At 44.2% G+C, this 14,978-nt stretch overlaps 1 protein-coding gene across 1 annotated transcript in view; it reads left to right on the forward strand.

The window, feature by feature from the left end:
- Window positions 1–12,698: 12,698 nt before the first annotated feature.
- The window catches only part of LOC111965929 (NXPE family member 3-like), a 37,626-nt gene continuing 35,346 nt past the window's right edge, over window positions 12,699–14,978 (forward strand). The window contains exon 1 of the mRNA XM_024147175.2: window positions 12,699–12,798. The gene's annotated coding sequence lies outside the window, so the exon portion shown is untranslated. The remainder of the gene's footprint in view (window positions 12,799–14,978) is intronic.

Here is a 14,978-nt window from a genome sequence, read left to right on the forward strand (position 1 = left end):
GTGAACAACTACAAATACCTACAGTAGGTGTCTGGCTAGACTGTAAACTCTCCTTCCAGACTCATATTAAACATCTCCAATCCAAAATTAAATCTATAATCGGCTTCCTATTTCGCAACAAAGCCTTCTTCACTCACGCTGCCAAACATACCCTCGTAAAACTGACTATCCTACTGAGCCTTGACTTCGGCGATGTCATTTACAAAATAGCCTCCAATACTCTGCTCAGCAAACTGGATGCATTCTATCACAGTGCCATCCTTTGGTTTTGTCACCAAAGCCCTATATTACCACCCACCACTGCGACCTGTATGCTCTAGTCGGCTGGCCCTCGCTACATATTCGTCGCCAGACCCACTGGCTCCAGGTCATCTAAAAGTCTATGCTAGGTAAAGCTCCACCTTATCTCAGCTCACTGGTCACGATAACAACACCCACCTGTAGCACGCGCTCCAGCAGGTATATCTCACTGGTCATCCCCAAAGCCAATACCTCTTTTGGCTGCCTTTCCTTCCAGTTCTCTTCTGCCAATAACTGGAACGAATTGCAAAAATCGCTGAAGCTGGAGACTTATATTTCTCTCACTAACTGTAAACATCAGCTATCTGAGCAGCTAACCGATCACTGCAGCAGTACATAGCCCATCTGTAAATAGCCCATCCAATCTACCTACCTCATCCCCATATTGTTTTTATTTACTTTTCTGCTCTTTTGCACACCAGTATTTCTACTTTGCACATCATCATCTGCACATCTATCACTCCAGTGTTAATTTACTAAATGTTAATTAATTCGCTACTGTGGCCTATTTATTGCCTTACCTCCTCACGCCATTTGCACACACGGTACATAGATTTTATTATTATTATTGACTGTACGCTTGTTTATTCCATGTGTAACTCTGTGTTGTTGTTTGTGTCGCACTGCTTTGCTTTATCTTGGCCAGGTCGCAGTTGTAAATGATAACCTTTTCTCAACTAGCCTACCTGGTTAAATAAAGGTGATTTTAAAATATATTTTTAAAGGTGCTACAGAAGGTAGTGCATACTGCCCAGTACATCACTGGGGCTGAGCTCCCTCCCATTCAGGACCTCTATACCAGGATGTGTCAGAGGAAGGCACTAAAAATGGTCAAAGACTCCAGCCACCCCAGTCATAGACTGTTCTCTCTGCTACCGCATGGCAAGCACTACCGATGCACCAAGTCTGGAACCAACAGGACCCTGAACAGCTTCTACCCCCAAGCCGTACGAGTGCTAAATATTTCACCAAATAGCTACCCAGACTATCTATATTGATCCTGTTTGCACTAACTATATTGACTCACATATGCTGCTGCTACTGTTAATTATCTAGCCTGTTGCCTAGTCACTTTACCCATACCTATATGTACATATCTACCTCAATGTAGCCAAGTTATTGGTACTCATTGTGTATTTGTTCCTTGTGTTATTTTCATTCTATCATTTAAAAATGTGTCATATTTGGGAAGGGCATTTCGCTGTTATTGTGCACCAGTTGTTTACAAAGCTTGAGACAAATACAATTTGATTTGAAGTTTAAAATGTCCTGCTTTCAGGAAAATTCTCATTCAAAAGGGTGGTCAAATTAAGATCCTACATCTTTATGCTTGCCAGGCAACCAGGGCAGTGCAGTAAAGCTCACCCATGTGTACAGGGTATAAATGAAACTGCAGTGTGGTGATCTTACATTAATTGTAAGGGAGTGTTGTCAAGTCCTTGAATGGAGACGGTACCATGTGGACATACAGTATGTACATGGTTGGAAAGGGTGCCCAGATCACCACCGGGAAGCAGTATGGGCCATGGTGGTTTTTCATGATTTCATTATGACATTATCTATAGTAAATTAGAATTACATTCATTTTATGAGGTTCATTTAACACTACAAAAACAATTGGGATACTTGAATTACGTGAAAACATGAACAATAAAATATAGGATAGAGGATGTCTCCTGGTCCCTCTATTCACAGTAGTCTAGAAATTAGATTTGGTTCTGGGTTGCAGAGATGAGAAAAACACTGTTGCCCTATTATACAAAAATAGTGTTGCTTGTTTGTCTTGAATATTACAGTATGTAGTAGCAATAGAACAATTGATTATTGACCAAAATGTATTCCTCTGCACTGCAGTTCAGTCCCAGTCTGAGTACCTGACATCAGAGTACACACTCTCCTGTGGTGTCTCTGTAACGGCTATCGTCATATTCCTCCTCCTCGGACGAGGAGAGGCGAGAAGGATCGGACCAATACGCGGAGTGGTTAGTGTTCATGATGAATGATTTATTATCACGGAAAAACTGAACACTGAAAATACAAAACAAATAAACGAAGTGCAGAAAACAGATACTGTACCGTGTGGTGAAAAACACAAACACGGAAACAAACACCCACAAAACACACGTGAAACCCAGGCTGCCTAAGTATGATTCTCAATCAGGGACAACGAATGACGCTGCCTCTGATTGAGAATCATACCAGGCCGAACACAAAAATCCCAACATAGAAAATCAACCATAGACAAACCCACCCAACTCACGCCCTGACCAACTAAAATAAATACAAGACAAAGGAAAACAGGTCAGGAACGTGACAGAACCCCCCCCTTAAGGTGCGAACTCCGGGCGCACCACCATAAATTCTAGGGGAGGGTCTGGGTGGCGTCTGTCCCACGGTGGCGGCTCTGGCGTGGGACGTGGACCCCACCTTAACAATGTCTTTGTCCGCCTCCCTACTCGCCCCGTGTCCTCCTCTAACACCACCCTCCATGTACGCAGCACCGGACTAAGGGGCAGCTCGGACTGAGGGGCAGCTCCGGACTGAGGGGCAGCACCGACTGAGGGGCAGCACCGGACGAGGGCAGCACCGGACTGAGGGGCAGCACCGGACTGACAGATTGGTTCTGGCAGCTCCAGCTCCTGGCTGGCTGGCGGATCCTGGCTGGACGGCTCTGGCGGATCCTGGCTGGACGGCTCTGGCGGGTCCTGGCTGCACGGCTCTGGCGGGTCCTGGCTGCACCTCTGGCGGGTCCTGGCTGCACGGCTCTGGCGGTCCTGGCTGCACGGCTCTGGCTGGTCTGGCCTGCGACGGCTCCTGGCTGGTCCTGGCTGGACGGCTCTGGCGGATCCTGGCTGGACGCTCTGGCGGATGGCTCTGGCTGCTCCTGTCTGGCGGAAGGCTCTGGCTGCTCCTGTCTGGCGGAAGGATCTGCGCTGCTCCTGTCCGCGGCGGACGGCTCTGCGGGCTCGGGAACAGACAGGCGGCTCTGACGGCTCGGGACAGACGGGCAGCTCTGACGGCTCGGGACAGACGGGCAGCTCTGACGGCTCGGGACAGACGGCAGCTCTGACGGCTCAGGAGACGGGCAGCTCTGACGGTTCGGAGACAGACGGGCAGCTGAGCGCTCGGAACAGACGGACAACGCGGCATGGGTTCAGACAGCGCTGGCAGGCAGACAGTTCAGCACACTGGCGGCAGGCAGCAGTTCTTGGGCAGACTGGCAGTGCAGGCGCTGGGGCAGACGCACACCTGTAGGGAGGAACGGAGAGACAGCCTGGTGCGTGGGGCTGCCACAGGACCCACCAGGCTGGAGAGACCTACAGGAGGCTTGATGTTAAGAAGAGGCACCTGAAGGACCGGGCTGTGGGGGAGCACTGGAGCTCTGGTGCGCAGCCTTGGCACACTCCCCCAGGCTGGAATACTACTCCAGCCCGTACCCTCCAGAGTGCAAGCACAGGTTGAACCAGGCTGTGGATGAGCACTGGAGATCTAGTGCCTACTACGCGCACCTCTCCCTTAGGCTCCACTCCCACATTTGCCCGGTATGAGCGGAGTGTAGGCATGGACGCACTGCACCTCCCAGCGCCCCGGAGACACAGCACGCAGAGCCGGCGCAGGATACCCTGGACCGAAACTGCGTACCGGAGACCAGACGCTGAGCAGCACAAATACGCCCCGGCTGGATGCCCACACTCACATGACACTTTCGGGGGCTGCCCTATAGCGCACCGGGCTATGGGCACGCACTGGCGACACCGTGCGCTTAACCGCATAACCAGTGCCTGCCCACTAACGCGTTGCTTATGATAAGCACGAGTGCTGTCAGGTCTGCTACCTGGCTTAACCTCCTCTAAGCCCCCCCCCCCCCCACATCTGGGGTTGCCTTCTCATCTGTCGCGCTGCCGTGCTGCCTCCTCATATCGCCGCCGCTCAGCTTTCGCTTCCTCCAGCTCAGCTTTGGGGCGGCGATACTCCCCAGCCTGTGCCCAGAGTCCTTCACCGTTCAAAATCTCCTCCCATGTCCAGGAGTCCTGGGATTTCTGCTGCTGCTGTCGCTGTCCTTTTCCACTCCGCTTGGTCCTTTGGTGGTGGGTGTTTCTGTAACGGCTATCGTCATATTCCTCCTCCTCGGACGAGGAGAGGCGAGAAGGATCGGACCAATTCGCGGAGTGGTTAGTGTTCATGATGAATGATTTATTATAATGGAAAAACTGAACACTGAAAATACAAAACAAATAAACGAAGTGCAGAAAACAGATACAGTACCGTGTGGTGAAAAACACAAACACGGAAAAAAACACCCACAAAACACACGTGAAACCCAGGCTGCCTAAGTATGATTCTCAATCAGGGACAACGAATGACAGCTGCCTCTGATTGAGAATCATACCAGGCCGAACACAAAAATCTCAACATAGAAAATCAACCATAGACAAACCCACCCAACTCACGCCCTGACCAACTAAAATAAATACAAGACAAAGGAAAACAGGTCAGGAACGTGACAGTCTCTCTCTTCTTTCTTCCTCTTTTAGTTTTCCTCAGAAAAATGCAATGCAGCATATTTCAACATACAGGCATCTTGATACTGTGAATAATCACATACTACTTTTACTCAAGTAGTATTTTACCGGGTGACTTTCACTTGAGTCATTTTCTATTAAGGTATCTTTACTTAAGTATGACAATTGTGTACTTTTTCGACCACTGTACGAATGTAATGCCATGCCACATTTCTGGACAATATTTATGAGACAACTTTACTGTGTTTACCTGGCTGCTTGATTCTCTAGTTGAGTTGTCATGTCCGATATATGTCCAAGAAGCACCCTCTGTTTCCATGGATGACTAAAGACTCCCAAAGGGAAATTTGCCTAACAATTGTAGATACTCCTGAACAATTTCCAATGCTAAACAGTTCACCTTTACAATGCAGATGACACAACAGTGGTAGGCCTGATCACCGACAACAATGAAACAGCCTATAGGGAGGAGGTCAGAGACCTGGCCATAGACCTGGCCATAGACCTGGCCATGTGATGTCAGGACAACAACCTCTCCCTCAATGTGATCAAGACAAATGAGATGATTGTGGACTACAGGAAAAGGAGGACAGAGCACGCCCCCATTCTCATCGACGGGGCTGCAGTGGAGCAGGTTGAGAGCTTCAAGTTCCTTGGTGTCCACATCACCAACAAACTATCATGGTCCAAACACACTAAGACAGTTGTGAAGAGGGCACAACAAAGCCTATTCCCCTTCAGGAGAGTGAAAAGATTTGGCATAGGTCCTCAGATCCTCAAAWGTTTCTACAGCTGCACCATTGAGAGCATCCTGACTGGTTGCATCACTACCTGGTATGGCAACTGCTTGACCTCCGACCGCTTGGCACTACAGTGTATGGCCCAGTACCTCACTGGGGCCAATCTTCCTGCCATCCAGGACCTCTATACCAGGCGGAGGAAGGCCCTAAAAATTGGTCATGGACTGTTCTCTCTCCTACCGCACGGCAGGCAGTACTGGAGCGCCAAGTCTAGGTCCAAAAGGCTTCTTAACAGCTTATTTAGAAAGTCTTTAGGGGCTCCGGAGTGGTGCAGGGGTCTAAGACACTGCATCGCAGTGCAAAAGGCATCACTGCAGTACCTGGTTCAAATACAGGCTGCATCACATCCAGGAATCACGTAGGGCGGTGCGCAGTTGGTTGGGGTAGGCCGTAATTGCAAATACAAATTTTTCTTAACTGACATGCCTAGTTAAATAAAATACACTGCTCAAAAAAAATAAAGGGAACACTTAAACAACACATAAACAACACAATGTAACTCCAAGTCAATCACACTTCTGTAAAATCAAACTTTCCACTTAGGAAGCAACACTGATTGACAATAAATTTCACATGCTGTTGTGCAAATGGAATAGACAAAAGGTGGAAATTATAGGCAATTAGCAAGACACCCCCAATAAAGGAGTGGTTCTGCAGGTGGTGACCACAGACCACTTCTCAGTTCCTATGCTTCCTGGCTGATGTTTTGGTCACTTTTGAATGCTGGCGGTGCTTTCACTCTAGTGGTAGCATGAGACGGAGTCTACAACCCACACAAGTGGCTCAGATAGTGCAGCTCAATCCAGGATGGCACATCAATGCGAGCTGTGGCAAGAAGTTTGCTGTGTCTGTCAGCGTAGTGTCCAGTTCATGGAGCGCTACCAGGAGACAGGCCAGTACATCAGGAGATGTGGAGGAGGCCATAGGAGGGCAACAACCCAGCAGCAGGACCGCTACCTCCGCCTTTGTGCAAGGAGGAGCACTTGCCAGAGCCCTGCAAAATGACCTCCAGCAGGCCACAAATGTGCATGGTTCTGCTCAAACGGTCAGAAACAGACTCCATGAGGGTGGTATGAGGTCCCGACGTCCACAGGTGGGGGTTGTGCTTAAAGCCCAACACCATGCAGGACGTTTGGCATTTGCAGAGAGAACACCAAGATTGGAAAATTCGCCACTGGCGCCCTGTGCTCTTCACAATGAAAGCAGGTTCACACTGAGCACATGTGACAGACGTGACAGAGTCTGGAAACGCAGTGAGAAACGTTCTGCTGCCTGCAACATCCTCCAGCATGACTGGTTTGGTGGTGGGTCAGTCATGGGTGTGGGGTGGCATTTTTTTTGGGGGCCGCACAGCCCTCCATGTGCTCGCCAGAGTAGCCTGACTGCCATTAGGTACCGAGATGAGATCCTCAGACCCCTTGTGAGACCATATGCTGGTGCGGTTGGCCCTGGGTTCCTCCTAATGCAAGACAATGCTAGACCTCATGTGGCTGGAGTGTGTCAGCAGTTCCTGCAAGAGGAAGGCATTGATGCTATGGACTGGCCGCCCGTTCCCCAGACCTGAATCCAATTGAGCACATCTGGGACATCATGTCTCGCTCCATCCACCAATGCCATGTTGCACCACAGACTGTCCAGGAGTTGGCGGATGCTTTAGTCCAGGTCTGGGAGGAGATCCCTCAGGAGACCATCCGCCACCTCATCAGGAGCATGCCCAGGCGTTGTAGGGAGGTCATACAGGCACGTGGAGGCCACACACACTACTGCCTCATTTTGACTTGTTTTTAAGGACATTACATCAAATTGGATCAGCCTGTAGTGTGGTTTTCCACTTTAATTTGAGTGTGACTCCAAATCCAGACCTCCATGGGTTGATAAATTTGATTTCCATTGATAATTTTTGTGTGATTTTGTTGTCAGCACATTCAACTATGTAAAGAAAAAAGTATTTAATAAGAATATTTCATTCATTCAGATCTAGGATGTGTTATTTTAGTGTTCCCTTTATTTTTTTGAGCAGTGTATATATATATATATTTTTTTTTAAAGCAACTGTACTTGTCAATGTGTCAATTATGTAGGTTACATGACCTAAATGTTTACGGAGTTACTTGACAATATGACCAAGGCCAGTACACTACCAAGATAGATGCACAATATTTTGTGACCTACCGGCTCGATTCGGTCTTATGTAGCAACATTTGAAATTGTGTTTTTTACATTGGATAAAAGTAGAGACAGAGTTAGAAAATTGCAGAGGTGTGGACTCGAGTCACATGACTTGGACTCGAGTCAGACTCGAGTCACAAATATGATGACTTGCAACTCAACTTTGACTTTAACACCAATGACTCATGACTTGACTTGGATTTGAGCCTTATGACTCGACCTGACTTGATACCCTCCCCAAGCCCAAATATGAAAAATTATGCTATTAAAAAGTGTGCAGCACATCAACTCTCATTTAACRGATTACAGTTTGAATCGAACAGCAGCCAATCAAATTGTGCCAGCTGTAACGCTCGTCGGAAGAAGACCAAGGTGCAGCATGGTACTTGTTCATGCTTCTTTTATAAAAAACCGAACACCAAACAAATCAACAAAAGCCCAACGAATGTAACGTCTTGAAGGCTACACAGAGCTAACAAAAACAACATCCCACAACCTAAGGTGGCAAAACATGCTGCCTAAGTATGATCCCCAATCAGAGACAACGATAGACAGCTGTCCCTGATTGAGAACCATACCCGGCCAAAACATAGAAACACAAATCATAGAAATAAAGAACATAGAATGCCCACCCAAATCACACCCTGACCAAACCAAATAGAGACATAAAAAGGCTCTCTAAGGTCAGGGCGTGACAGTACCCCCTCCAAAGGTGCGGACTCCGGCCAGAAAACCTGAACCTATAGGGGAGGGTCTGGGTGGGCATCTATCTGCGGTGGCGGCTCTGGAGCGGGACGTAGACCCTGCTCCACCTCTGGCTCACCCCACTTTGGTGGCGCCTCTGGTGCGGGAACCCTCGCACCAGAGGCGCCAAATAAAGGGAAGGTAATCAAGGTGATGATGAAGTCCAGGTGTGGGTAATGATGGGGAGCAGGTGTGCATAATAATGGCTGCCAGGGCCAATAACATTGTGGATAATGTTCAGATTTACACAATCTCATGTGTACAACATCTAAAGATCTGCATCCCTATACTGAGAGCTTTGACATTTTTAAAATGACAGAAACTCAGCAAAAAAAGAAACGTCCCTTTTTCAGGACCATGTCTTTCAAAGATAATTCGTAAAAATTCAAATAATTTCACAGATCATTGTAAAGGTTTTAAACACTGTTTCCCATGCTTGTTCAATGAAACATAAACAAATAATGAACATGCACCTGTGGAACGGTCGTTAAGACACTAAAAACTTACAGACGGTAGGCAATTAAGGTCACAGTTATGAAAACTTAGGACACTAAAGAGGCCTTTCTACTGACTCTGAAAAACACCAAAAGAAAGATGCCCAGGGTCCCTGCTCATCTGCATGAACGTGCCTTAGGCATGCTGCAAGGAGGCATGAGGACTGCAGATGTGGCCATGGCAATAAATTGCAATGTCAGTACTGTGAGACCCCAAAGACAGTGCTACAGGGAGACAGGACAGACAGCTGAACGTCCTCGCAGTGGCAGACCATGTGTAAAAACACCTGCACAGGATCGGTACATCCGAACATCACACCTGCGGGACAGGCACAGGATGGCAACAACAACTGCCCGAGTCACACCAGGAACGCATAATCCCTCCATCAGTGCTCAGACTGTCCACAATAGGCTGAGAGAGGCTGGACTGAGGGCTTATAGGTCTGTTGTAAGGCAGGCCCTCACCAGACATCTCCGGCAACAACATCGCCTATGGGCACAAACCCACCGTCGTTTATCGTCGAAGGAATGAGCGTTACACCGAGGCCTGTACTCTGGAGCGGGATCGATTTGGAGGTGGAGGGTCCGTCATGGTCTGGGGCGGTGTGTCACAGCATCATCGGACTGAGCTTGTTGTCATTGCAGGCAATCTCAACTCTGTGTGTTACAGGGAAGACATCCTCCTCCCTCATGTGGTACCCTTCCTACAGGCTCATCCTGACATGACCCTCCAGCATGACAATGCCACCAGTCATACTGCTCGTTCTGTGCGTGATTTCCTGCAATACAGGAATGTCAGTGTTCTGCCATGGCCAGCAAAGAGCCTGGATCTCAATTGCATTGAGCACGTCTGGGACCTGTGTGATCGGAGGGTGAGGGCTAGGGTCAATGTCCGGGAACTTGCAGGTGCTTTGGTGGAAGAGTGGGGTAACACCTCACAGCAAGAACTGGCAAATCTGGTGCAGTCCATGAGGAGGAGATGCACTGCAGTACTTACTTCTTATGGCTGCAAGCCCTAAGTCGGGCTCAATATGACAAAAGCCAGTCCAAGTGCAGGGCGCAAAATTCAAAAGATATTTTTTATAAATATTTAACTTTCACACATTACACATTAACAAGTCCAATACAGCAAATGAAAGATAAACATCTTGTGAATCCAGCCAACATGTCCGATTTTTTAAATGTTTTACAGCGAAAACACCACGTATATTTATGTTAGCTCACCACCAAATACAAAAAAGCACAGACATTTCTTTCACAGCACAGGTAGCTTGCACAAAACCGACCAAATAGAGATAGAATTAGTCACTAACCAAGAAACAACTTCATCAGATGACAGTCTTATAACATGTTATACAATAAATCTATGTTTTGTTTGAAATATTTCAGGTATAAATCATAGTTTTACATTGCAGCTACAATCAGAAATAGCACCGAAGCAGCTAGAACAATTACAGAGACCAACGTGAAATACCTAAATACTCATCATAAAACATTTATGAAAAATACATGGTGTACAGCAAATGAAAGACAAACATCTTGTGAATCCAGCCAATATTTCAGATTTTTTAAGTGTTTTACAGCTAAAACACAATATAGCATTATATTAGCTTACCACAATAGCCAAAAACACAACCCATTTATCAGCAAAAGTTAGCGATCGCAAAAAAACAGCAAAAGATATATAATTTTTCACTAACCTGGACAAACTTCATCAGATGACAGTCCTATAACATCAGGTTATACAATACACTTATGTTTTGTTCGAAAATGTGCWTATTTAGAGCTGAAATCCGTGGTTATACATTGTGAAAACGTAGCACCTTTTTTCCAGAATCTCCGGATATATTTCTGACACTCACCTATTCTGACCAAATAACTTATCATAAACTTTACTAAAAAATACTTGTTGTACAGCAAATGATAGATACAYTAGTTCYTAATGCAATCGCCGTGTTAGAATTCTAAAAATAACTTTAGTACGACATACAGCTTACGTTATAGCGAGACAGCGCCCAAAATCTGGGCGGAATATACGTCTAAACATTTTCGACAGAAATATGAAATAACATCATAAATGGGTCCTACTTTTGBTGAGCTTCCATCAGAATCTTGTACAAGGGGTCCTTTGTCCAGAACAATCGTTGTTTGGATTTAGAATGTCCTCTTCGTCTGTMGATTTAGCAACCAAAGCTAGCAAAGTGGCGCGAAGCTGTCCATCATCACCAAACGCAGAGAACGGAACACGCCAAAACTCCCGAAAAAATGTCAATAATCTGATAAAACTATATTGAAAAAACATACTTTACGATGATATTGTCCCATTTATCAAATAAAATCAAAGCCGGAGATAGTAGCCGTCTATAACGAAAGCTTTTCAGAAGYCAATGCTGATGTMCTWCCYGCGCCTTCCTGAACAAAGGAAATTGGGGTCATGTCATTCCAAGACCTCTCTTTTGACCWYAGATMWAGCTRTACACTCCATTTCTTCTCTCACTGCCTATTGACATCTAGTGGAAGGCGTATGAAGTGCATGTATACTAATAGATTTCAAGCARATKAATAGGGAGGCCCTGGAASAGAGCCTCGATTTCAGATTTTTCACTTTCTGACAGGAAGTTTGCTGCAAAATGAGTTCTGTTTTACTCACAGATATAATTCAAACGGTTTTAGAAACTTGAGAGTGTTTTCTATCCAATAGTAATAATAATATGCATATTGTACGAGCAAGAATTGAGTACGAGGCCGTTTGAAATGGGCACCTTTCATCCAAGCTACTCAATACTGCCCTGCAGCCATAAGAAGTTAATGCAGCTGGTGGCCACACCAGATACTGACGGTTACTTTTGATTTTAACCCCCCCTTTGTTCAGGGACACATTATTCCATTTCTGATAGTCACATGTCTGTGGAATTGGTTCAGTTTATGTCTCAGTTGTTGAATCTTGTTATGTTCATACAAATATTTACATATGTTAAGTTTCCTGAAAATAAATGCAGTTGACAGTTAGAGGACATTTCTTTTTTTGCTGAGTTTATAATTTGATTGCAAAAAACCTGAAACTGTTATCTGTTATGTTAGCAAAAATATTGTAATCAGATTTCAGATACTTTTGAAAAACAAGATGATTACTTATTGGATTATTTTAAAGGCCCAACTCAGTCAAAAACGTGATTGTCTGTGTTTTATATTTATTTCCACACTATGAGGTTGGAAKAATACTGTGAAATTGTGAAAACTATGATAATACTCTTTTAGTGTAAGAGCTGTTTGAAAGGACCACCTGAAATGTCAGCCTGTTGTGGTGGGATGGAGTGTTGGCCTGTCTGGTGAYGTCACCAGGCAAGAAGAAAGAGAGCTCCTAACCCCTCTACCAATAACAGCTAGTTTTCCTCACTCAGATCACTCCCAGACAGTCCTAGCAAAACTCTAACTTGAGAAAGTTCTCTTTGCTAAGAAGCTATTTTTGTATTTTTTTTTCTCGATGATTTTAATTGAAAACAATCATAGTAAGGTACTTAAATGTTACCCAGAAATCATTTGATAATGAGATTAAAACGGCTGCATTGGACCTTTTTAAATTCAGCTATAGTCATAGGGTGGATAGCTGTAGGCTGGTACACTCTTTTTGAGTGGGGAGAGTTGGGTGAAAGCCATTATAGGAGACAATCATAAATGTCTGATCATTCAGCACCGTCTACGAGTGCGTCAAGAGGGTAGTTCTGTGGAGTTGCGCTTGTTGTAAGGTAGCCTATGACCTTTACGTCAGTAAGTACAATATGATTTTAATTGAAAACAATCATAGTAAGGTACTTAAATGTTACCCAGAAATCATTTGATATGAGATTAAAACGGCTGCATTGGACCTTTTTAAATTCAGCTATAGTCATAGGTGGATAGCTGTAGGCTGGTACACTCTTTTGAGTGGGGAGAGTTGGGTGAAAGCCATTATAGGAGACAATCATAAATGTCTGATCATTCAGCACCGTCTACGAGTGCGTCAAGAGGGTAGTTCTGTGGAGTTGCGCTTGTTGTAAGGTAGCTTATGACCTTTACGTCAGTAAGTACAATATATTTTCAAATAATACCTGGTGAGTAAATGAGACTTTGGAGAGTGTATGGAGAATATTTTTCATATCCGTTTTGTAGGTTAGGCTACTAGACTTAATGAAAAAGGGTACATTTAACGTATTGTCTGGAGAGTTTTTTCTAAAATTAATTTGATTATTTACACTCTGCTTTATTCATTGAAGAAGGTATTGTAACGGTTTCGGCTTATTATTAACCACCCAGATTATCAATTATCAAAATACGCATTAGCCTAATTTTACATGGAATAATATAAATACATAGGCTACCTCGTATTTTTTTGATACCTACAATTTTCATTATTTGTTGGTCTTATTAATCTAAAAATTGAAATAGTCTATATTAGACATGTTTCATTGACACACGTTATTCGACAAAAGCAATGTCGCAAATTTTTTCTATTACGACGTCTAATAGAAGCGGCAGATACAGGAAAACCTTCTAAAGATAGACAACATTTTATTGCTTCCACAGGGTGGATATTTGTTTTGTAGAACTTTCTTTATTGAACAAATGATGGTGGAAACGGTGTTTTTCGAAAAAATGGTCATTGCCGAATCATTTTGAAGGTAGCTACGTTGGGCACGTTATGTCACCGTGTGACGTAACGTTCACTTCACATGTAATCTTAATGCATACTGCTTGCAAATAAACATTCAACTATACAAATAATGTTAATTTGCAGGACAATGATGTCCTAACTTTCAATAAGCCTGAATTGCTTCGTACCTTTTTGTGGTTGGCTGGCAAGTTTAACCATCCAATTGTTTCCGATCTACAGGAGTGCACGTTTCACCATAGCACTGACCGTGGCGATACGTTGGTACATTATAATTATTAGAATATGGCAAACATGTAAATTCTTGCATTATATCCGTTCGGCTTTTACGGGCTACCGGAGACATAAACTGCGCAATTGGCCTAAATGGGTAATGAAACACTTCAATCACCTCATTATTATTCGACACTATAGTTTTTGCTAATATAAGGCTCTGAAAGTGTTACAATTGTAATCATCAAGATCGTTGAAATCCTACCTTGAAAGAACTGTCTCGCCTGTAATGATATCAGAGCTGTACAGAGCACATCAATCAATCAGCCACTGAAATAGCGCCTAGCTAACTTTCATTATTTTCAATCACCATATTGTCACTTTGGTCCTACATAGGCCTATATGTTCACCTGCATTTAATTGATGAATGAATTATCTGTCTTTTATTGAACGATAAAAGATAGCTATTGCGAACACGATGGTTAAAACAGAATGTACCATAGCTGGCTGGCAATTGTCGAATTTATTTTCTCTATGCTGCTTTTCTAAATGTCGTCAAAACAAATCACTGGACAAGTTCATGGAAACTTAGCAAATTACTTTCCTTTTCCGAGTATGTAGACTACTCGGTCCTTTACTTTTTTGTACCAGATTGTCGAGATGTGTTCCCTCATCTTGTTTCCCATGCAGGAAATATATGTTTTTGAGTAATTTAAGTACATTATTGTAAATAACAATTATGGTGGTTTAGTCTTCACTAAAGCCGTGTCATTTCAGACCTATATGAATATTAGGTTAATGTATCTAATGCATCATTATGTTTTCATTATTATTATTGTAATTATAATTATTTACTTCAGTAGGCTATATGGATTATCAACATAGTTGTTCAGCCCATATACAAAAGAGCATAAGAGCCTACAGTGACAGTTTTGAAGTTATTCGTACACTTTGTATTTTGGTCATCAATAAGGAGAAACACCACTCTTGGATTGAAAACTCATTTTAATAAGAACAAACTCTCTGATCGCACTAAACACCTTTGGATTATTTGCTGACATTTATTGATGCTCTAGTTTGATTTAAG

The sequence above is a fragment of the Salvelinus sp. IW2-2015 genome, linkage group LG6.2 (genome assembly GCF_002910315.2).
Source record: "Salvelinus sp. IW2-2015 linkage group LG6.2, ASM291031v2, whole genome shotgun sequence".
Lineage (NCBI taxonomy): Eukaryota > Metazoa > Chordata > Actinopteri > Salmoniformes > Salmonidae > Salvelinus > Salvelinus sp. IW2-2015.